The sequence below is a fragment of the Lissotriton vulgaris genome, chromosome 1_1, assembly GCF_964263255.1.
Source record: "Lissotriton vulgaris chromosome 1_1, aLisVul1.2, whole genome shotgun sequence".
In the NCBI taxonomy this organism is placed as follows: Eukaryota; Metazoa; Chordata; class Amphibia; order Caudata; family Salamandridae; genus Lissotriton; species Lissotriton vulgaris.
In genome coordinates this window covers 1,789,120,062-1,789,144,526 of record NC_141685.1, presented here as the reverse complement: position 1 = coordinate 1,789,144,526, position 24,465 = coordinate 1,789,120,062, and the positions used below count along the sequence as shown (strand labels likewise).

General features: G+C 40.2%; 1 pseudogene; it reads right to left on the bottom strand.

Moving 5' to 3' along the window:
- LOC147751215 (uncharacterized) overlaps positions 1-20,823 on the bottom strand; it is a 54,730-nt pseudogene extending 33,907 nt beyond the window's left edge.
- Between the last annotated feature and the right edge of the window lie 3,642 nt (positions 20,824-24,465).

Here is a 24,465-nt window from a genome sequence, read left to right as displayed (position 1 = left end):
AAACGTCATAAGGAGTTGCAAGTCGCTCCCATACTGCCGCCATGTTGGTTGAGGCCAGGCAGGTCCAGAGTATAGTTCAATGTCTCCAATAAGTAGCGGCAGGACCAGAATCCCTTTCGGCAGTTCTGGTTTCGTCATTACGAGCACTAGAAAACAAGACATTCTGGGCAATACCACCCTTGATGCAGCCCTTTATTCTACAAGATAGTGTCTTTCAAAAGCCAGGGGTATAGGAGTATGTAACAAGCGAGCCATTTAATTGAAAAAACTAAACGTGACAAACAGTTGCAGGATCAGTGAAGGTTGATTTTTTAATTGAAAGTATAACAGGATCAGTTACAATACAATCGTCCATACGCACACCATGGGCGAGTATCATGGGTAACATTATTTCGAAGCTTTATTAATACAATAATCAATAATGAAAAATCGACATCAATAGGGTTGTCCGTATTCCCAGTCAGTACCCTTCCCCGCCCGCCATGTGCACAAAGACCGCATACATCTCCCATAAAGTCAAGGCTAAGTAACTAGAACGTCATAAGGAGTTGCAAGTAGCTCCCATACTGGTGCCATTTTGGTCGAGGCCAGGCAGGTCCAGAGTATAGTTCAATGTCTCAAATAAGTAGCGGCAGGACCAGAATCCCTTTTGGCAGTTCTGGCTTCGTCATTACGAGCACTAGAAAACAAGACATTCTGGGCAATACCACCCTTGACGCAGCTCTATATGCTACAAGATGGTGTCTTCCATTCAGAAAATATTGTTGGTAGCATTTTGAAAGTAAAGATAAACGGACGTTCTCCTAGTGAGTCTCACATTGTTACATTTATGAAGAATGTTGAAGAGTAGTATGTTGAAAATCTGAAGCCATTGTTCTACACACTCTCAACCTTGGATCGAAAAATCCTGAAGAATGTACAAACTGAAAACCAGTTTTTGTCTGCATAGCATCAGCAGCAACACTTGAGTCAGCTTTGTGTGAAGCCGCCATCTTGATTCAATCATTAGCGTCCCCCTGCACACATTCAGGGACCTGGTTGTGTCTTCAGGTCAAACGGATTGTGGGACAAGATGCAGAAAGGAAGAGGAAAAAAGTTCCACCGGACCCCGGGATCCGGCCGCCTATGTCGGGGGCGATCTTAGGCCACACCAGGGCAACAAGACTTGGGGAGGGGGCAGGAGCCAAGCGCCCCCTCGCAGTCCGCGTCACCACACCGTATGTTGAAATTCTGAAGCCATTGTTCTACAAACTCTCAACCAGCCTTGGATGGAAAAATTCTGAAGAATGTACAAACTGAAAACCAGTTTTTGTCTGCATAGCATCAGCAGCAACACTTGAGTCAGCTTTGTGTGAAGCCGCCATCTTGATTCAATCAATACCGTCCCCTTGCACACATTCAGGGACCAGGCCGCAGGACGTGTCTTCAGGTCAAACGGATTGTGGGACAAGGTCCAGAATGGAAGAGTCACCAAAAGGCAAAAAGTTCCGCCGGACCCCGGGAACCGGCCGCCTATGTCGGGGGCGATCTTGTTCTACAAACTCTCAACCAGCCTTGGATGGAAAAATCCTGAAGAATGTACAAACTGAAAACCAGTTTTTGTCTGCATAGCATCAGCAGCAACACTTGAGTCAGCTTTGTGTGAAGCCGCCATCTTGATTCAATCAATACCGTCCCCTTGCACACATTCAGGGACCAGGCCGCAGGGCGTGTCTTCAGGTCAAACGGATTGTGGGACAAGGTCCAGAATGGAAGAGTCACCAAAAGGCAAAAAGTTCCGCCGGACCCCGGGAGCCGGCTGCCTATGTCGGGGGCGATCTCAGGCCACACTAGGGCAACAAGCCTTGGGGAGGGGGCAGGAGCCAAGCGCCCCCTCCCAGTCCGCGCCACCACACCGCCTCTCGGAGGCCTCCGTCAAGCTCTTCAGGGAGGCACAGCAGGCAGCGGTTCTTCAGATCAGTGTCTCTCACCGGCAAGGCTCCCCTCTGTCAGCAGCAACCGTTGGCGCTGTGGTTGCGGCCGGAGGCTCCGCCTAGTCAATGCCCCGGCCTCTCCATGTTGTAGGCCGCAAGAGTGGGCGCAACTCAGCTGGCCGAGCGAGACTTGGGGAGGGGGCAGGAGCCAAGCGCCCCCTCCCAGTCACTTTCTTTACCATGGGACCTCCTTGGCTCTTCAGGTAAAAACCTCCCTGTCCCTTCCCCCTCTTCCTCTTCTTCCTCCTCTTGTTGTAGGATGATCTGAGGAGGTGGTCCTCTCTTCCTAGGAGGAGGTGGTGGTGGTGGGGATGCTCCAGTTGAAGCTACAACACTTGCTATTGCTAAGTGATGAAAAAAGGTCTTCCTATCACAAAGATGAAAGTCAGAGTGAGGAAACAAGGAGGGGTTTTCATCATTTGGGACAAAAAATAGTTCTAAACCAATGCAAAGTGTTATTTTTAGGTCACATGACCTAGCCTTACATAATTAGGAACCCAAAAGTGAAATGAACCAATGAAAAGTTTTATTAACAAGTCACATGACCTTTTAAGCTTACGTTACGCGCTCCGCGCCGCGCCCCGGATCGCTTCCGGGAAGCTGCGCTTCGCGCCTCGCGCACCGGAGCACTTCCGGGTGCGCTAACGCGGCGCGTCATATGACGCATTACGCGACAACGTAGGTCCAGAATATAGTCAAAATGTCTCCACCACCCAGCGGTCGGAACACAACCCCTTTCAGCAGTCCAAAAAGTTCTGTTAAATGACAACAGAAGGGACAGGCAACAAGAACCATCAGTCAAAGAGGGGAGGGCAAGTTCTTCTCTACCGGGTCACGTTGGGGCTCCACCGGAACTGATCGAATTGGTAGTCTACAGTGTTTCTGGATGTTTCAGACTGAAGCTGGCATCAGCATGAGAGCACCCCGTGGCTACGTCGTGGCCATTCCGCGAGCAATCATGGCAGTCGCTCCCCACCGGAAGTCTGCGGGAGTCGGGGGCCCGGTGACTTTTGTAGAATCTTCAAGGCTGAGGGGACGCTTTTGGAAAGGGGGCCCATGCCCTAGCAGTCAAGCGTCCAAGTTCCAGCGCTGCCCAGAGCCATCCTTGCAGGCCAGGCCCAAGTCTGTGGAGCCGACTGCCATTTTGTGAGCTCCGTGGCAGCCGCCTGTCGCTGTACCGCAAGATTGGGTGCAATTCCACTGGATGGCGGGTGAGACGCTGTAATAGCAAGAGCAGGCGCAATTCAGCTGGCCGAGCGAGGCACTGTGTCGCAAGAGCGGGCGCAAGTCATCTGGTCGAGTGAAGCGCTGGGGTGTAGCTGAGAAACCTCCACCTGGGGAGGTGGGGGAGGCTCGTTCGCACCGCCTCTCCCTTCTAGTGCACCCCACGCCGTCTCCTGGCGCAGGTATATGTGATGGTCGGATCACGGTACCGCAGGACATGTCTTCAGGTCAAACAGATTGTGGGACAAGGTGTGGAGCAGGAGCAATTCAGCTGGCTGAGGGAGGCACTGTTCCGCAAGAGCGGGCGCAAGTCAGCTGGTTGCGTGAAGCGCTGGGGTGTAGCAGAGAAACCTCCACCTGGGGAGGTGGGGGAGGCTCGTTCACGCCGCCTCTCCCTTCTAGTGCATGCCACGCCATCTCCTGGCGCAGGACTATGTGATGGTCGGACTAGGGCACCACAGGACATGTCTTCAGGTCGAACGGATTGTGGGACAAGGTCCAGAATGGAAGAGTCACCAAAAGGCAAAAAGTTCCGCTTGACCCCGGGAGCCGGCCGCCTATGTCGGGGGCGATCCTAGGCCACACCAGGGCAACAAGACTTGGGGAGGGGGCAGGAGCCAAACGCCCCCTCCCAGTCCGCGTCACCACACCGTATGTTGAAAATCTGAAGCCATCGCAATAGTTATTTAATAAAACGTTTTACCCTGTTACTTGTTGATTTTGAACCCCTAATACAAAGGCTTGTTTGGATCGATGTTGCAGCAGGCTGCCATGTAAATAGTTATTTAATAAAATGTTTTACCCTGTTACTTTGCTGGTGTGTTGTATATATTTATAATTTTTGCATAGGGTTTGTCGTTATTTTGGGTGGGGTGGGCGGCGGAGCCGAGCTGTCTTGCAGCCATCATGGTGTCGAGCTCAGTTCCTCTCACTAGTTTCGTATTTCTCATGAGGGGTTGTTCATAATGTTTCTATTTTAGCGAGGTCAAAAAGAGATCCCATTAGTGGCCTACTGATTTTGCTTGATTCCTTTAGTTTTTCTAACGATTTTTCACTATCTGCAAAGACTAAACAGAGTATTGCGACTCTGTGTTTGTTTGTAAATAGAGAATGAACCAAAGAGAACCAATTCCAAAACAATAAATGCTAGGATAACAATCAATCAAATGGAGAGGGAAGCAGGCACGACGGATTACACCGGGGGCAAAGGCCTGCGTTACCTACCCTTCACTATCTGCAAAGAGAGAATACTCCTAAAAGAAAAGAGTTGGGGGGGCAGCGTTCAAAGCACATCAGCGTGCATAAACACGAAAATGTTTATAAATCTACGTAGTACTTGACATTTCCAAGCTTTTGATATTTGCTATTAAAAAACCATTGAAATTCACTGAAAAAACCATAGGTTATAGACCATATATAGTTAGGAATTAGCATTTACAAAACCTTGAAAATTCACTGAAAAAACCATGGGTTATAGACCATATATAGTTAGGAATTAGCATTTACAAAACCTTATTTTACTCACACAAAACCATTGAAATTTCATATATAGTTAGTTGCACTAACTATATATCGCGCACCCGCAATCCACTGCTGATCATGTCACATATTACATCATTCATGACATGATCAGTGACATCACTGATGACATCTCAAATGACATCACTGATGACATCACTGATGACATCTCAAATGACATCACTGATGACATCTGAAATGACATCACTGATGACATCTCATTTGACATTACTGATCACATCACTGATGACATCATTCATGTGATAATACGGTGAACCTCTTCAGACTCTAATATAATCATAGATACACTCAGAGTAAACAGACACTCACAGACTGTCACTCATCCATGGAGTTACTCTCACACCTAGTCAGTCATGCAAAGAATCAATCACACGTCCATTTCCTCAACTATACAGTTATACACACCTTACTTATTCAAACATATACTAACACATATTTACTCTCTTATACAATCCCTGATACAAGTTCACAATGTTCCATACAGCCACTCACACATTCACTGGCTCTTATGCACAGTTATTTATATATGTCAACTCTCACATGTACTGTGTTTTACATTTGTACTTACTTTGACATGTAGCACTGAGATATCCATTCACTCACTAATACACTCATGCACACAGTCAACCGCCCATATAGCTGTTTCCACATGCACTTTTGAACCCATACATCTAGTGAATCAACGGCTCACACATCTATGCACATAGTCACACACCTCGCAGCCACCCACACACACACTCACTCTCCCATACAAATACTTGGGCAACCAATCAATAACCCATATACTTAATCATAAAGCTACTGATCAACACATGCAGCAGTTTACAGAACAACAGATATAATGATGCACAAATTAAGACAGTTTAGTCACTAACCCATGCACTCAGTGAGACACATTTAATCACTCACTCATACAGTCAGTCATGCACCTACTAAATCCTTCATCCAGACGCTTATACATCCACTCATTCTCCAATATGTAAGACATATTTTGACTTTTCAGAAACATACAGTCACTGGATGTTGTCATCAGTGATGTCATCAGTGATGTCATTTGAGATGTCATCAGTGATGTCATCAGTGATGTCATTTGAGATGTCATCAGTGATGTCATCAGTGATGTCACTGATCATGTCATGAATGATGTAATATGTGACATGATCAGCAGTGGATTGCGGGTGCGCGATATATAGTTAGTGCAGCTAACTATATATGAAATTTCAATGGTTTTGTGTGAGTAAAATAAGGTTTTGTAAATGCTAATTCCTAACTATATGTGGTCTATAACCTATGGTTTTTTCAGTGAATATATATATATATATATATATATATATATATATATATATATATATATATATATATATCTCTTATGAACAGTTATTTATATATGTCAACTCTCACATGTACTGTGTTTTACATTTGTACTTACTTTGACATGTAGCACTGAGATATCCATTCACTCACTAATACACTCATGCACACAGTCAACCGCCCATATAGCTGTTTCCACATGCACTTTTGAACCCATACATCTAGTGAATCAACTGCTCACACATCTATGCACATAGTCACACACCTCGCAGCCACCCACACACACACTCACTCTCCCATACAAATACTTGGGCAACCAATCAATAACCCATATACCTAATCATAAAGCTACTGATCAACACATGCAGCAGTTTACAGAACAACAGATATAATGATGCACAAATTAAGACAGTTTAGTCACTAACCCATGCACTCAGTGAGACACATTTAATCACTCACTCATACAGTCAGTCATGCACCTACTAAATCCTTCATCCAGACACTTATACATCCACTCATTCTTCAATATGTAAGACATATTTTGACTTTTCAGAAACATACAGTCACTGGATGTTGTCATCAGTGATGTCATCAGTGATGTCATTTGAGATGTCATCAGTGATGTCATTTGAGTTGTCATCAGCGATGTCATCAGTGATGTCACTGATCATGTCATGAATGATGTAATATGTGACATGATCAGCAGTGGATTGCGGGTGCGCGATATATAGTTAGTGCAACTAACTATATATGAAATTTCAATGGTTTTGTGTGAGTAAAATAAGGTTTTGTAAATGTTAATTCCTAACTATATATGGTCTATAACCTATGGTTTTTTCAGTGAATATATTTATATATATATATATATATATCTATATATATATATATATATATATATATATATATATATATATATATATATATATATATATATATATATGTATATATATGTATATATATAGATATATATATATATATATCTATATATATAGATAGATAGATATATATATATATATCTATATATATATAGATAGATATATATATATATATATATTACCTACTGGCGGTCGCCAGTAGGTATATATAGTTAGGATTTTTTCTCTATGGAACTTTTGAAAATTCTATGTCTAATAACTTTGGCGTTTGTGGACAGAATCGGCTGAAATTTTCAGGAAAATGGCACATTTTGTTTCTGATCAGGGGGAGTTTCGTCAAGGGGGGGCCGAGAAAAAAGGGGGGTCCCAAAACGCGTTTTTCCCATGTTAATTTCCATAGGGCGTTTGGCCTCACTTTTAGCTTGAACGGCTGAATGGATTTACACGAAACTTGGCAAAATTGTAGGGACTGTTATCCCGATGTGCCTTTGCTGGGTCTCAATTTATGTGCTCCATTGGATTTTGTGAAATTAACGTTTTAAAAAACAGATATATCTGTGACAGCGTCCTGGATAGCGCACTAGTTCGCATACTTTTCGCGTAACGGAGCTTTGCAAAGCGAAGCTGATTGGCTCTCCGGTGTCTGTCAACATTCTAAGCAGTCCGTAGCGGCCGCCATCTTGTGTCTCGGTAGGATCGAGAGACAAGAGGAGGCCAAAACGAAGGGGGAAATGAAGGAAAGGGGGCAAGGTAGACCCCTTCTGACCCTCTAGGATTGATGAGGGGGATATTAAAGTGCCCCGCGGTGAAGTAATTCAGGGTTCCCAAGGCCTACACACTCCAAAGATAACCCACTTACACTCAAGAACTGTTGGCACGGAAGCTGTAAAAGGCAAAGAACAAGTTTATTAAGACCCCATGGGGTGGTGGTACACTCAAACAGCACCCTTCGGTAATGCAAGAGGTATCACACCGAACACCGGTGCGACCCCGTTTATATACAGTTTTGGGGCAATAAAAGATAGGCGGCACAAGTTAAGACACATTTAAGGACATATATGGTCATGTTTTGGAATACTGCCAGCTCATTGGAGGGGGCACAACTCCGCTGGTCAGTTTGGTGCACATTCCAGGAGGATTACGGGTCAGTGGGAACTGCGCATGTGCGACTTGACCAGTACTAAAAATAGTCTGTTGCTGGGCAGATAGGAGTGGTCAGCGGAACGGACAACGGACTAAAAGGCACGTCGGCCACGAGGCCGCTCATGATCTAAGATGGCCGCTGGAACATTCAAAATGGCGTTTTCATATACAGCCAAGTTAAGGAGGACAACGTGTAGGTTCAGCTAATCGCTAATGCGGCCGGGCCAATTACAACAGCGGGGCCAAAAAAAAAATTGTTTTTTTCATGGGGTGCGCCCTGTTCGCGTACCGGAAAGCGGTCTGGGGAGCGTACTATAAGGAAACAAGAATGATTGACTTTTAACTTATTGTATGTTTATTGATTGTTTGTTTTTTTTTTTGTTTTTTTTATTTATTTTATATCAATGTTGAGCAAAGGAAAATATATCACGAAGTTACCAACCAAATTGATCATGGATTAAGTCATGAGAGGGAAGAGTGCTCATGTACGTTGTTGAAGCCTTTCCGACTGTACGTGAGTGGAGAAGCAGGAACTGGAAAAAGTTTCCTTATTAAAGCAATTTCATGTTATATGCAGAAAAGGACTGATTCATCGCTGTCTTGTGTTGTGACCGCTCCAACTGGACTGGCAGCTCATAACATTAAAGGTATTAATTTGCATCGGCTACTGATGCTGCCAGTGGAGCATGATAACAAATTACAATACTACAAGTTATCTGGGGATGCTTGTTGTGAAGTATCTAGAGTGTTGAAGAAGATGAAACTTCTTATCATTGACGAAGTAAGCATGGTTTCCAATGTCATGCTTGCCTTTGTGCATTTGAGAATGCAGGAAGTCCTTAAAACAGAGTATGATGTGTTATTCGGTGGCAAACACATCATTGTTTTTGGTGATCTTCTGCAGCTGACACCAGTGAAAGGACAACCAGTTTTTAAACTGCTTACACATGAAGATACCAAGAAGTGCCTAGGGATCATTGGCAACGTTAACATATGGTTAAACTTCAGTTATGCTGAGCTGCGTGAAAATATGCGTCAGGCGAAGGACGAAGATTACAAGAATATTCTACAAGATATTAGAATCGGGAGAGTGACTGAGCGTGGTAAAGAAGCTTTACATGCACGCTTACTGTCAAATTTATATCCAGAAGAAGACGTTTTGCCAGAGGATATTTTTCAGATAATTACTGTGAAGAAATCTGGAATATGTTTGATGCCAACTCTTGCAGAATGTTCCATCTTCAACAACAAAATGTTGAATTTAGAAAAACAAGAGATTGTGAAACTTGAAGCTATTGACAAAATAGAGCATATGGGAGCAACAATTATTTTGTCAGAGAATTTGAAATCTAAATTGGATTCATTAGAGAAGACTATATATAAAACTGCGGGTTTTGAAAAGACTTTGAATGTGTGCTTAAATTGCCGGATCATTTTGAGAAGGAATTTACATGTTGAAAGAGGTCTGGTAAATGGATCAATGGGTAATGTTGTTGATTTTGAGAAATAAAGAAATAGAGATGGAATTGAATTTTTAAAAATTAAATTTGATGGCATTGAGGAAGTACAGCTAATTGGTCGTTGCTCTGCTAGGTTTTTGCTTGTTAAAGACTTGTATGTTCGCCGTAAGCAGTTTCCTGTTTGCTTGGCATATGCGTGACAATTCATAAATCGCAAGGTTTAAGTGTAGACACTGCTTTAGTGAATATTGGCAGTTCTGTATTCAAAGAGGGTATGGCTTATGTAGCATTGTCACGAGTCAAAACTTTATCGGGTTTGTACTTGATTGACTGTGATGTCACAAACATTTGTGCAGATCTAGATTGTGTTAAGGAATACAATAGGAGAGAAGAAGAGAGTATGCGCCACATTTGCCTCAATATCCTTTGATTGAGAAACGTGTGGTAGGCCGGAAACGAAGAAATATCAGTAATAGTAGGGAGGTTGTAGCAAAAAGACCAAAAGTCGATGAACCCAAAAGTGGAAGCAGGAATAAAATGAATTCTGATGAAAATGTTGTTGGTTTTAAATTTGAAAATAGTTCTGGTGTCAACTGCTATGCTAATGTAGATGTTAATGTTCTCTTTTCACTAGAGACTTTCAAAGAACACATTGTGATCAATTCGGAACAAAGTTTGTGCTGTTTGTTGAATTCTGTGTTAGAGAAATGTAGTGCTGATAAAACAAGAGTAGAAAGTGTGTCTGAAATTCGTTTTCTGTTAGACGAATGTTCAGGTCAAACAGAATTCTCTGAAAATATTCAGCAGGATTGTCAGGAGTTTTTAATGTATATGCTTGATGTATTGCAAGATGAGGGTGTAGATGTAGATTATCTATTTGGCCTTTCTTATCAATGGCAGCATGACTGCGAGAACTGTAGGCTATCAAGTACTACTAGTGTAGACTCAGAAAGATTTATATATTTAACTTTGCCTGACAGTAAATTAGTATCCTTCAATAAGCTAGTAAAGGCAGCCGATCAAAACATGGAGTGCAGCCAATGTAAGTCTGGAATGCTGTCCACGTTAATTTTACGAAGTTATGGCCAGTATGTCATTTTAATGTTCCAACGATGTAGGCCTGATGGAACAAAATTGACAACTTTAATTAATAATTTTGTGGCTTCGCAGTTGTCAATATCAGGAAGGACTTTTAAAACTACTGCAATTATATATCATAACGGTCCTTCAACTAATTCAGGACATTACACAGCTTATTTGAAATCTGGAAACGGTTGGTCATTCTGCAATGATTCTGTTTTAACTTTTAAAAAAAGATTGCCTTTCCACCTTCAAAATTCTTACCTGGTGTTCTTACAACCAACCTTTTAGGAAAGGAAGCTTGGGATTTGTTTAGAGGAATTTACAGAGGTTCTAATGGCTCCTACTATATATGGCTTTGTGGATAATTGTAGTACAGAGCGAAAACTGTTTGTTTTTATAAGCAAAGTCAAGCAGCAGATCAAAATAAGGAGTAGAGGAAATGTAAATCTGCAATGCTGTCCAAATTATTTTTGAAAACTTATGGATGAAATGTCATTTTACAATTTCAACTACATAAACTGGAAGAAAATAGGTTGTCCAGTCTAATTAAAAATGTTTTTGCTACACAGTCATCGATTTCAGGAAGAACATTTGCAACTGCAGTTATTACATAATATGCTGATCCTTTGACAACATCTGGATATTACACAGCTTATTTAAAATTTAAAAAATGGCTATTCTTTCAGCAAACATTACTAATTGAGTATGAAGCAATGTTGCCTTTTAACTTGATTTTTTAAGTCAGAATTTAGGGTAGGTAATTGGACTACAATGATTCTAGGTGTTGCTGTAACTTAGTGTGGTGTTTCAAATTGCTTTGTATGTCTCAGTTTTCTTAAAACAATTGAGTTTATCTTTCAGAAAGTGGCGGGCAGAAAATAGTAACAGCACAACTGAGTATAAGCTGTTCATAGGATATCCTTGGACGTCATAGAAAGTAAGTTACTTTGGAGAAGTTCCTATTTCTGCTTATTTATACTATTTGGTTTTTTTTAACACAATCATTTTGATTGTGTTTTTTTTTCCCCGCTGTTATATGATGAATACCTTCAACTCACTGTTTTCAGTGAAATTTGATTTTTTCTGATAACAGCAGAAATAAACCATTAAATATGTTTAATTAATTTTCTACTTTGAATTATGATTTCTAATATGTATATGGATTGGTGTGGCTCACTGATTAGAGGCGGCAGACCCAGAAGCAGAGGTCGGCCTGGGACCAGAGTTCAATTCCTGACGTAGCAGGATCTTGGGCCTTGGTCAGCGGACTCGATAATTCTCGCTTCGGTGCCTACTCCAACCATGGGTCCGACTCAGCAACTTTGGGTAATAGCTTGCTTAATCTCAACTAACAGCCCCATCAGCGCCGGGGATGAATACGGCGCTGATGGCATCACCTTGGGGATGCTCAGGAGGGACCATCTCACAGGGAAAGCCAGGATGGGTTCCCCAGTTGTATACAGCGCCGGGACGCCTCTTTGCTGGGTCAGCTGTACGCTTTACTAGTATACCACATTTAACATTTAACATTCATTTTGTCTTATGCTCACTCTTTTTTTACCATCTTGTATTAATTTAAATTTTTTTGTTCTTTCTTACACAGATTAAAAGTATAAAAATGATAATACAGTACGGTAATGACAATTATAAGGTAAGCGTTTAGTACTTTTTACGTTACATGTCTATCAGATTTAACTTTTATTAGCTCCTCTGCTTCTTTTTTTAACCCTTAGTTTCCTGTCTTTGCTACTTCCTTCATTTCTTTTTCTATTACTTATTTATACTACTCTTTTCACTTCTTTTATCAGTCCCTCTTTCAACAGTAACTGTGTGTTACTCCCTCTATTTTTCTTTCTTTTCACATTACTCTCTGTTTATTAATTCGTCTTTTTTTTAAAAATATATTTTTTACTTCGCTCCCGGTTCGCGTACCAGAACGCTAACCGGGAAGCGTAACAAAAGAAATAGAGGATGCTAGAGTGCTAAACATTCTAGCAATTTTTTTAAAAAGGGAAGGTAGTTCTGAAAAGAACTTTTTTTTATTATTTTTGATGTTTTATATTTTTTTTGGTGTTTTTTTTGAGGAAGGGAAACAAAAATGATTCACTTCAAAGGGCTCAACAGGAGCAACAACAAAAAAAATTACTTTCTTGAACGTTTTGGACATTGATGATTTTCAAAAGATCTATTCATTAAAGTAATACTCACTTCTCCGCATGAAATTAATTTTCCACACTCTACACAAGTCAATCTCATCTGACGAAAGTTCTTTTGCAGATTTGGAACCGTTTCGCTTGCCTCTGACTCACTTATTGCTAAGTCATTGGTGGATGTTTTTGCTGGTCGGGGGTTATCCACCAAATCTCGAAATTGCGCTTTGGAATAATTAAGAGGATGCCAAGTCTCCATGTGCCGATGCATGGTATGATTACCAAAGCTATATTTTTTTTCGGTCCCTCTCGAGAGTGTTTTTTTGCAGATGAGGCAGGTAACGTACCTGGCATTAACTTTCTTTTCATGAGAAGGAAAAGAAAAAAATTGCCAGATAAAATTCACTTTCACACGGGACGTTCTTGGCATTTCTTTCAGAAAGCTACTTGTCCCTTGCTCCTGTTCCTCGTCTTCCTCTTCTTCTTTTTCCTGGTCGAAGATGACCTGGCTAGTCGGTCCTCTCTTCTTTGGTGGTGGTGGAGGTGGTGGAGATCCACCAGCTGCAGCTAATAGAAATGCCTTGTCTTAGCAAACAAAAACAGGTCTTTCTCTCATAAAAATGAAAGTCGGAGTGAGGAAAAAAGGTGGGACTTTCATCATTTGAGAAAAGAAAATGTTCTAAACCAATGAAAAGTGTTTGGTTTACGTCATATGATCAAGTGTTCCATCATTAGGAAACTAAAAGTAAAATCAACCAATGAAAAGTTTTATTAACTAGTCACATGACCTGTTATGCTTACGTTCCGCGTTCCGCGCCGCGCCTCGGATCGATTCTGGGGCTTTACTTTTCGCGCCTTGGTTCGCGTTCCAGAACGCTTCCGGGTGCACTAACGCAGCACGTCATAAGGGGCATTACGTAGTAACGCGATATGTTGCGTTTACGGGACGCGTCACGATGTGCCTTTCTAACGTGGTATTTGCACTAACGGAACGTTTACCGTTTCGCGGACCGGCAACGAAACAAGAAAAAATAATTTAAACTATAATATAAATTGAATTAAAAAAGTATAATACAAATATATATAAAATATATTTGTGAATTAGAATAAAAATATATGTTACAGCTATAGATTTTAGCTTTTAAAAAACCAATGAAATTCACTGAAAAAACCATAGGTTATAGACCATATATAGTTAGGGATTAGCATTTACAAAACCTTAATTTACTCGCACAAAACCATTGAAATTCGCATATATAGTTAGATGCAATAACTATATATCGCGCACCCGCAATCCACTGCTGATGATGTCACATATTGTATATATATATATATACATATATATATATATATATATATATATATATATAAATATATATATATATTCACTGAAAAAACCAGAGGTTTCACACCAGTTATAGTTAGGAATTAGCATTTAAAAAACCTATTAAATTCACTGAAAACACCAGAGGTTTCACACCAGTTATAGTTAGCTGGAAATTTTACTGACATAAAACCATTGAAATTCCCACGTTATAATTAGTCGGACTCACTATAACTTGCGCGTGCAATGCACTGCTGATGACATCACATATTACATCACTCATGACATGGTCAGTGACATCACTCATTTCAGTGAATTTAATAGGTTTTTTAAATGCTAATTCCTAACTATAACTGGGGTGAAACCTCTGGTTTTTTCAGTGAATTTCAAAGGTTTTTTAAATGCTAATTCCTAACTATAACCGGTGTGAAACCTCTGGTTTTTTCAGTGAATTTCATAGGTTTTTTTAATGATAATTCCTAACTATAACTGGTGTGAAACCTCTGTTTTTTTCAGAGAATTTCATAGGTTTTTTTAATGCTAATTTCTAACTATAACTGGTGTGAAACCTCTGGTTTTTTCAGTGAATTTCATAGGTGTTTTTAACGCTAATTTCTAACTATAACTGGTGTGAAACCTTTGGTTTTTTCTGTGAATTTCATAGGTTTTTTAACTGCTAATTTTTAACTTTTTATAGGGCTTCATACCTATGTACTTTTTAGTGCATTTCTAAGCTTATTTTTTCGCAAATGTCTATAGCTGAGAAAGGTATGTTTTTCTATAAATGAACCCTAGATTGTATATTAAGATAATATTTTTGTTTTAAAATAGTATTTTACTTTTTTTTATATTTGACTCTGGTGCTCTCCCGGTGCGCGTACCCGTCAGCGCACCAACAAAAAAAAAAGAAAAAATAAATAATGAACGAGTGAGCATGAGGAATGGGGACAGAGAGAGTGGTGTTAAGAGAAAGAGAGCTAGAGGGAGGAACACAGAGGGATTGTGTAATAGATAGTAAGACAGAGAAAAGGTGTAAGAGGAAGTAACTGAGAAAAAGAAAATGAATAAGGGAGCAAAAGAAGAGAAGAAAGAGGAAGAAGACTAAAGCAGAGGTTCTGGGAAAATGTGAACGGGTGATGAAAGTAAAAGGAAGGAGACTTAAGTATGGGGAATGACAGAGAGTGACAGAACCAGAGAAAAAAAACAGTAGTGACGGAGAGAAAGAAAATAGCCGTGAGTGTAAGTTAAGAGGAGTGAAAGAGGGTGGATATAAGTGAATAAGGGTAAGACATGGGGAGTGACAGAGAGAAAGAAGAGAGAGAGTAAAGGAAGGAGTGTCACAAAGGGACTAAGTGAACCAGTAAAAAAGGTAAGTGAAGGAGTGTGGATAAGCAGAAGTAATGAAAGAAGTTGAATCTGGTAGGAAGTAAACATGGAGGATAAGAATAAGTGTGGGAAGCAAAGTAAGGAAACAGGGGTGAGGTAGAGTGAGAGAAAAGTAGTGAGGTTAAAGCAAAGGGTGATAAGAAAGTACATTTTGTAAACACACTTACCATATAATTAATGAAAACTTGTATCTGTGAAAGACAAAAGAAAAAACACGTTATAATTAGTTAAAAATATGTATTAAAATAGAAGAAACAGTTCAAGAGGTTTAAAAATCTAAAAAAGTTTACTAAGAAATAAAGCAATAGTGAAGGATACAAAAACAGAAATAAAGTAATGTAGAAAGAGAAAAAAGAAGGAAAAAGGAATAGAAAGAGAACAAATTACTGAAGGTAAGTAAGATACTAAAAGAATGTGAGATACCAAAATGAAATCAGGAAAGATAAGAAAGTAAAAGGAAAATGAGTGAAAAGGAGAGGAGTCTGAATGAGGAACTATTAATAAAAAAGAGGAATAGAAGATGACTGAGAGTGAGTGAAGGGGAGTCACAGAGAGTAAGTACACAGAAAAACAAAGTGAAGGACTAAGTGAACTACAGTACAATGAGTGCGAAAGAAAAAAAATGGAGAAAATGAAAGAAAGAGAGGGGAAGAAAACTAAAGCAGTGGTACTGGGAGAATGTTAAAAAGATAAAAAGTGGTGGAAGGAAGAGAGGAAATGCAGACAGTTCAAATTGGATAAAGAAGTTGTGAATGAAGTGCAGTAAATGAACAGTGATGAAACAAAGTTAAAAAAGCAGTGTAAATGAGTAAAGAGAGGTAAATAAGGGTGAAAAAGGAAAATGAGTGTGAGACAATGTGAATACAATATAAGTTACACAATGCAAACTATACAATAACTTCTACAATATGTTACATTATTTATTTTTGCTGTTCTTAGAATATATTGAATTTCACTTAAATTAGTGAGTTCAAAGTCTTCATCATATAACAGCGGGAAAAAAAACACAATCTAAAAGATTGTGTTTAAAAAAAACCATTCAAACATACATCTCATATATGTACACTAATCTTTGATTCACTTACTTTTCCGTGAGGCCAAATAGAAGATAGTGAAGGTCCTTTTGGTGGAAAAAAAGTCTGCTGTGCTCTATAACTTCCATTTCATCGACTTCCTATGAAAAAAGATCTAAGAACATCATACCTTACACTTTCCTCACGGCCAATTTGTGTCAGATATATCAGTATTTTTTACTTTGAGATCCACTTAAAATATCTATATGAGATAAATAATTTAAAACATTAGATTAACTAACTAACTAACTAACTAACTTTTATTATCTATTCCCGTCTTCAAAGGCCAATTCCCTTTACTAAAACTTTGGTTTTAAAAACACTAGATAAGAATTTATAGAGTCATAAGGCAAACGTTGTTTATAAGTTAAATGAGAATCATTGCAGTAACTCCATCCTTTTTCACATTTTAAGTAGCATGTATAATGTCCTGAGGTTGTCGAAGAACCGTCATGATAAATAATAGCTTAAGTTGTAAAGGTTCTTCCTGAAATTGATAACTGAGAAGCCACAACATTTTTGACAGAAGTTGCCAATTTAGTTCCATCAGGTCTACATCGTTGGAAAACTAAAATGATATACTGCCCATAACTTTGTATAAATAATGTGGATAGCATTGGATAGTTACATTGACTACACACCATATTATGATCTGCTGCTTTAACTAGATTTTTAAATGACACTGATTTACAGTCAGGTAAAGTCAAATATATAAATCTTTCAGTGTCTATTCTAGTAGTACTTGATGAACTACAATTGTGGCAGTCATGCTGCCATTGATAGGAAAGGCTGAAAAGATTATTTATATCTACATCTTCATCTTCCAAAACACCAAACATATACATTAAGAATTCCTGACAATCCTGCTGAATGTTCTGTGAAAATTTATCTTGACCAGAATACATATCTAAAATATTTCGAATTTCTGTTACACTTTCTATTTTTGCTCTATCACTGCTACATTTCTCAAACACAGAATTCAATAAACCACACAATCTTTGATCCCGATTTTCAACAATCTGTTCTTGTAAAATTTTAAAAAAAACAACAACATTAACCACTACATTAGCATAGCAGTTGACACCAGAACCATTTTCAAACTGAAATCCAACAATATTTTCTTCACAATTCTTTTTCTTCCTGTTTTCAATTACAGTTTTTTCTACTTTTTGTCTTTTTGCTACTACCTCACTGCAATTATCCTCATTTCTTCTTTTTCGGCCTACCACACGTTTTTCAAACAGAGGATATTGAGGCAAATGTGGAGCATACTCTCTTCTTAACCTATTGTATTCTTTAACACAATCTAGATCTGCACAAATTTTTCTCTCATCACACTCAATCAAGTACAATCCTGATAAAGTTTTGACTCGGGATAATGCCACATATGCCATACCCTCTTTAAACACAGATCTTCCAATGTTCACTAAAGCATTATCTACACTAAAACCTTGAGATTTATAAATTGTTACTGCATATGCCAAACAAACAGGAAACTGTTTTCGGCGAACATATAAGTCTTTTACAAGTAAAAATCTAGCAGAACAACGACTGATTTGTTGTACTTGCTCAATGCCATCAAATTTTATTTTTAAAAATTCAATTCCATCTCTATTTCTATAATTCACAAAATCAACAACATAACCCATTGCTCCATTTACCAGACCTCTTTCAACATTTAAATTCCTTCTCAAAATGATACGACAATTTAAACACACATTCAGAGTCTTTTCAAAACCAGCTGTTTTAGAAATACTTTTCTCTAATGAATCCAATTTAGTTTTCAAATTTTCAGACAAAACAATTGTTGCACCCATATGCTCTATTTTATCTATTGCTTCCTGTTTCACAATCTCTTCATTTTCTAACTCTAACATTTTGTTGTTAAAGATGGAACATTCTTGCAGAGTTGGCATCAAACATATCCCAGATTTCTTCTCAGTCATTTTTTTAAAAATATTGAGACACACACAAAACCTAGACCCAACGGAACCACACCAATTGCAACTCACGCAACGTGATATACATGCTCACGTGCACGTGTGGCCTGCGGTATGTGGGAATGACAACGCGAAAGGTCAGAACCAGAATAACTGAACACCGAAGCACGATACGGTGCAAGAAAAACATCAGCAGACTGACCAACCATTTCATTACTCACTGCCATACCCCCAATGACTTCAACTGGACAGTCATTGAACAAATCCCTGAAAGCCCCATCAACAACGACAAAAAACTTCTCAACAAGGAACAGCAATGGATATATCGCCTTTCCACTGCCAATTGCTTGAATGATGCCATCCCATGGAATGCCCTGTCTACTGTATAACCACAAGGCAACCTCATCAGCCTGCCATTTCAAACCCTTGAGGAATAATCCGTTAGTTCTGAGTGATGGGTAATGGCCCCCCATGAAATATCCACGGTCCCGTAACCTTGAAGCCTTACTCTTATTGATAGAACTCCTAGTGTGTACTTATTACACAATAAGTGACCATTTAGTGTACCTATTCAGTATCCTAGCCTGACAGACTCACGAATGCCTGTCATTACGCGCATGCATAACTCCACTACTACCTGCGCATGCGTTGCTACTGCCGAGCCCAGCGAGCATACTCTAAGCATGCGCATAGCTCTCTTTACTCACCTGAGTAGCATCATGACTCGGCAGTCCGAGTCTATCTACCATCTCTATCACTATACAGGTACACGCCTTCAATCAACCAACCACAGTATAAAACCCAGTAGCACCGGCCACTACTCACCGGTTCTGCGAAGAAGGCACTACAGGTCCACAGCAAGCTCTGGTCAGTAATCCTGTGAGTATGATTGAACAACCACCCCTACCATAGGTAAGCGTTGTCATTTTTCTCCCTACAGGTCTCCTAAATCTCAGTGGACATACCCCTTTTTCTCCCATATAGGATCAACTACTTTGCCTCTTCAATAACCTTGAAGAACTTATCCTTAAAACTAGCGTAAGAAAATCAATCACGCTTTCTCACCTTCTCACCACTACTGTGAATACCGCTGTATTAACCACCCCACCTACGATGTTCTAGTGAGATTCTCACAATAATGGTACCACCAATACCATTACACCTTAGCCGCTTATAGGCCGCACTCCCTCGCTATTAAGTCGGCTGTCATGAGTTCTCATGCATATCCTCTAAGTGACTCTTTCTTTCCCTGTATGTTTTGTCTTTGTCCTACTTGTTATCTGTACAGGTGGTCTTGAGAAGGGAATCCCCCCCTCTCACACATAGATACACTTTAGGGCGTGTAGACACATAGTCTGTATCACACGTCCACTAGTTTTAATTACACACACCTTTTAACCGTCCTGAAGAAAGCCAGCATATCCATAAGGCACTGGCTGAAACATGTTGACGTACCAAGGACGTGGGAGGTCGTAACTCGCCTCTAACGTCCACCTGCCTTATTTTTAACCGCTGACGGAGGCCCAGGTATTAAAGTCTGTCCTACCTTCGGGTACTGGGACCCCCGCCAAGCCGTTTTAAACTCACATTCAAAACATTCTTCACCGCACACACAGTGATATACCTGCTCCGCTGTCACCTGGCGTCGTAGCACACCAGGGACACGTTAGGTGTCACTGGGTGGGCCCGATGATGAAGCATGCCACCAACTAGGTTGGCGAGTGAGGGCTTCATGAGCACACCTACCAGGTGCCACAACCGTCTGACAAAACAAAACTGAGTCACGAATACATTTAAACTAGAATACTGTTTAAACAACCCCCTTCCCCCTCACCTCAGCTAGCCTGTTTTTGATTAAATTATATATAATACGGGGATACGGGCTAGCTATCTGGTCCTCTCTCTCCCTCTTGATACATGACTATACAGGCAGCGCACAGCTGCGAGGGAATACCCCATCCATGGAGGAAAACCATGGCTTAACCTTCACTGAGAGTGACGCAGCAGATATTCTCTCTTACCCGTCGTTCCAAGTGGATTTTAACATTTCCAGCACTATCGCACAGACCACTGATTGGGAGACCCTCACAGAGACAAAATGAAACAGAATACGTACCATCCTTCATGGGACCATCCTGGCCCAATATCTCAGAACTAATACGGCCCCAAGGGGCCTCCTTGTGAGCAACGCACCCAGGATCTTCCTCGATGACCCCACGTTCAGGAAGTACTGGGCCCAGATTGCCTGGCACTGTACCAGGGACTGGATGCTGCTCATACTCAAAACAGCTAAACACCTTTCGGATGCCATAATGGTCGAAATTCAAGCCACTGAGAGCCATTTCAAAGCCACTATCACCTCATACAAAAAGAAGCTAGATGACCAAAACAGAGAGATTAATGAATACAAGGACTACCTGACCCAGGCCAAAATCAAAAAATTTGAAAAAGACTTTAAAAAGTTCAGTTATGCAAATGTGTACCCGTACTCGGAAGAAAACTATACACCACCAACCAAAGACAGTAACATGTCTAACTCTTCAGGAGACGACAGCTCTATCTCAAGTGACTCCAGCAATGGATCACAGAAGCGAGGATGAGGTGGAAGAGGACGAAGAGGACAACGTTGGCCTAACACTTGGCAAAGAGGACAACAAAACCAATTTTACGGATTCCCACCCAACTTCGGCCATATGCAGCACCCGTACTACGGCTTCCCCACCATGTTCCCTCCAGGACCAATGCCTCTGTTTGCGGGTAACCAGGGCCCCAACATGCCTTTTTTAGGACGGGGCAGGAGAGCGCGGGCCGCAGAAGACCAACCCAACACAACACACAGGTTCACTGGGCCGAAGAAGAGAACCCAGTCAGCGCGAACACGCGCCAAAAGACAAAAGAAGCAACACCGGGACCGAGCAAGTAACGAACACCACTCAGCCTTCACTGGTCTTCAACCTATCCAGTACACCATTATCTCAAGAAGAACAATCAGTCCTGGAAAAAGGACTGTCATTTGTGCCCACCACAAGATTGGACAAATTCAAACTCCACACCGAACTGGCACAATTTTTCAGAAAATTAAAACTGAAGTCGTTCTTTGAGAGACCCACCCCCGAGAATGACCAACCTCAGGACAACCCAAATATCACGGGCTTAAGGACCAAGTCTACCTTTGTCCCACCCCCCTCCACTGTCCCTGCCGAAATCACCGCGTTTGAACAGGCAGTATATCACGACATCGAGAGTCTCCAACCGACCAACCACTTCAACAACTTGTCTTGGAATGATAGACAAACGATCCAACTCCTACAAAATAACCCCACCGTGATCATCAAACCAGCAGACAAGGGGGGAGGCATCGTACTTCTTGACAAAATGGATTACGATACCGAATGCCGAAGACTCCTCAGTGACATCAGGAACTACAGCAGGCTGGATCATGACCCTACAGACCAATTACGCATCACCATCCACGCACTCGTTAAGAGGGCAGCAGATGCGGAGTACATTTCGAAGCAAGAAGCTGAATACCTTTGCCCTGAACATACCAAGACACCGTACTTTTACACTGTACCAAAAGTACACAAAGGCACCTTTCCACCACCTGGCAGACCCATTGTATCCGGCATAAATTCCCTACTAGAGCCATTGTCTCGGTATTGCGATTTCTTTCTGAATCCATTGGTGCAAAAAACGCCCACATATATAAAGGATACCAAACACCTATTACAGGTCATAAACAACATGGATTTTGACCCAAACAACCAGTTACTGGTAGGGTTAGACGTGGAAAGCCTATACACCAGTCTCCCACAAGATGCCACCCTGAAGGTTCTCCATGACATCCTGGAAGAATCGCCCTGGCCCTACCACACCCCGAGAAGTTTCATTCTAGCGTGTGCCACGCTGGCCCTCAAAGAAAACTATTTTGAGTACGAGGGCACCTTCTACCTCCAAACAAACGGGACTTCGATGGGCAGTGTTTTCGCCCCTAGAGTGGCAAGACTATACGTACACCATTTTGAAAGCACCCACATCTCCACAGAAGCCAACCCGTTCAGCCATCATATCCTGAAGTGGCACAGGTATATAGATGTTAAAAAGTAAAAGGAGGACCCCAAGCAGACTTATAGGGGACTGGGGGGAAGATAGTTTTCAATGAAAAGCAAAGGTGTCCCCACAGGATGGACACATTGAAGGTGTGTCCGATATTAATGAGTATTCCCTGGGGTGAACCTATTTTCTAAAAGAGAGCATGCCTACAATTGGGCGGGAAAGGTAAAGGTACAGGTGTTGCATTCAACTTCTAAGAATATGCTCAAACTGGACAACAACAAGTTATTCTGAATTCTGCCATAAATAAAAAAAGAAAAAAAAAGAGATAATCCCCACACTATATGTTTGGTAAAACTCTGTTAGAATTTATTCCGATGCAAAACATTTTTCATTTCTTCATTATCAAAACATTTAAAAACACATGTTATACATTTTATTAAAAATTTCATTTAAAAACACAATGAATCAAACAAGTCGACGCGGCGTTTCGGTATTCTGCTAGTACACCTTCTTCAGGACTGATTCTGAATAAATTTAAAAAAACACAGAGTTACCATTCTTTTTTTGGTGCAGATTCAGAGAACATCTCATAGATACCCACATCACATCATTATCTCATGATAGGAAATTAGACCCCTTATCTTACATCTATTCTTCCTGGTATACCTTTTTCAAACAAAATGATATGGTTGATACTGTCTTCCAAAGCGGTCCGTTCTCAATTCGGTCCGTTAATTTATGAATATTTAATATTGATGTTGTGTTTACATCGCAAAACACAACATTAATATTAATTAATCATAAATTGATGAGGATACCCCCATTTTTTGTCTTTTGTCACTAAATGTAGAACGGACCGCTTTGGAAGAAAGTGTCTAAGAAGTTATATCCGTCACCTAGATTTAATAGGTGAGTGATTACCCAGTATTAAAATAGGTTTTCTGGACAACTAAAGCCCTAAAAAAGATATTAATTCACATTATAATTTTCTAGGTAAACTGGCGGCAATCATGACTAATTAAACAGTGGCTCCTCCTGGCAGTCAAATACTCAGCAAATCTATGCCATAAAGACAGGTACAGAATTAAATAATAAGTCCTAAATAAATAAGGCAATAAGTGAGATATATTCAAATACTAAGGATTTCATTTATTTCTGTTTCGTATACCATAGAAACACTTGATGAGAACGAGAAAGATAGAATTATGACGACATAAAAGAACGTTGATAATATTTCTCCACCTGGAAAGGTATGCAAAACAGGGAGTTCTTACTGAAAAACCTTTTTTTAGATAAAGAAAGGATTTCTTTAAGGGGTCTAAGAATAAATACTTAATTAAAAAATGTTTATTTCACCCAGTGACATCACAATCTTGCAAATTGAGCACAGAACCCTGGGACAGGTCCATCATTCCGAAGCCCTTAGGAGTTCTATGAGAAACAACAGTGTCCAGTAGAGATAATAACTCCATCTGGAACAAGGTACGCGGCTTGATGAGAATACTATTAATACGTTCTCAATATTTCTAAGCGTGGGGTCAACAGCATTGGATAATAATATCCAAGGATAAGGTAAACTTTGTTAGTTTTGTTAAAAAGTTAGAAATGAATAGGAACAATGAGCAATATGTTTGTTGAAAGGATGAAATGTACATAACATATCAGAAAAACTGGATTTGCACAATGTTTACTGCTTAAATTTTTTTTTTTAAAAGAGGACTTTTGTTTGAAAAAGGTATACCAGGAAGAATAGATTTAAGATAAGGGGTCTAATTTCCTATCATGAGATAATGATGTGATGTGGGTATCTATGAGATGTTCTCTGAATCTGCACCAAAATAAGAATGGTAACTCTGTGTTTTTTTTAAATTTATTCAGAATCAGTCCTGAAGAAGGTGTACTAGCAGAATACCGAAACGCCGCGTCGA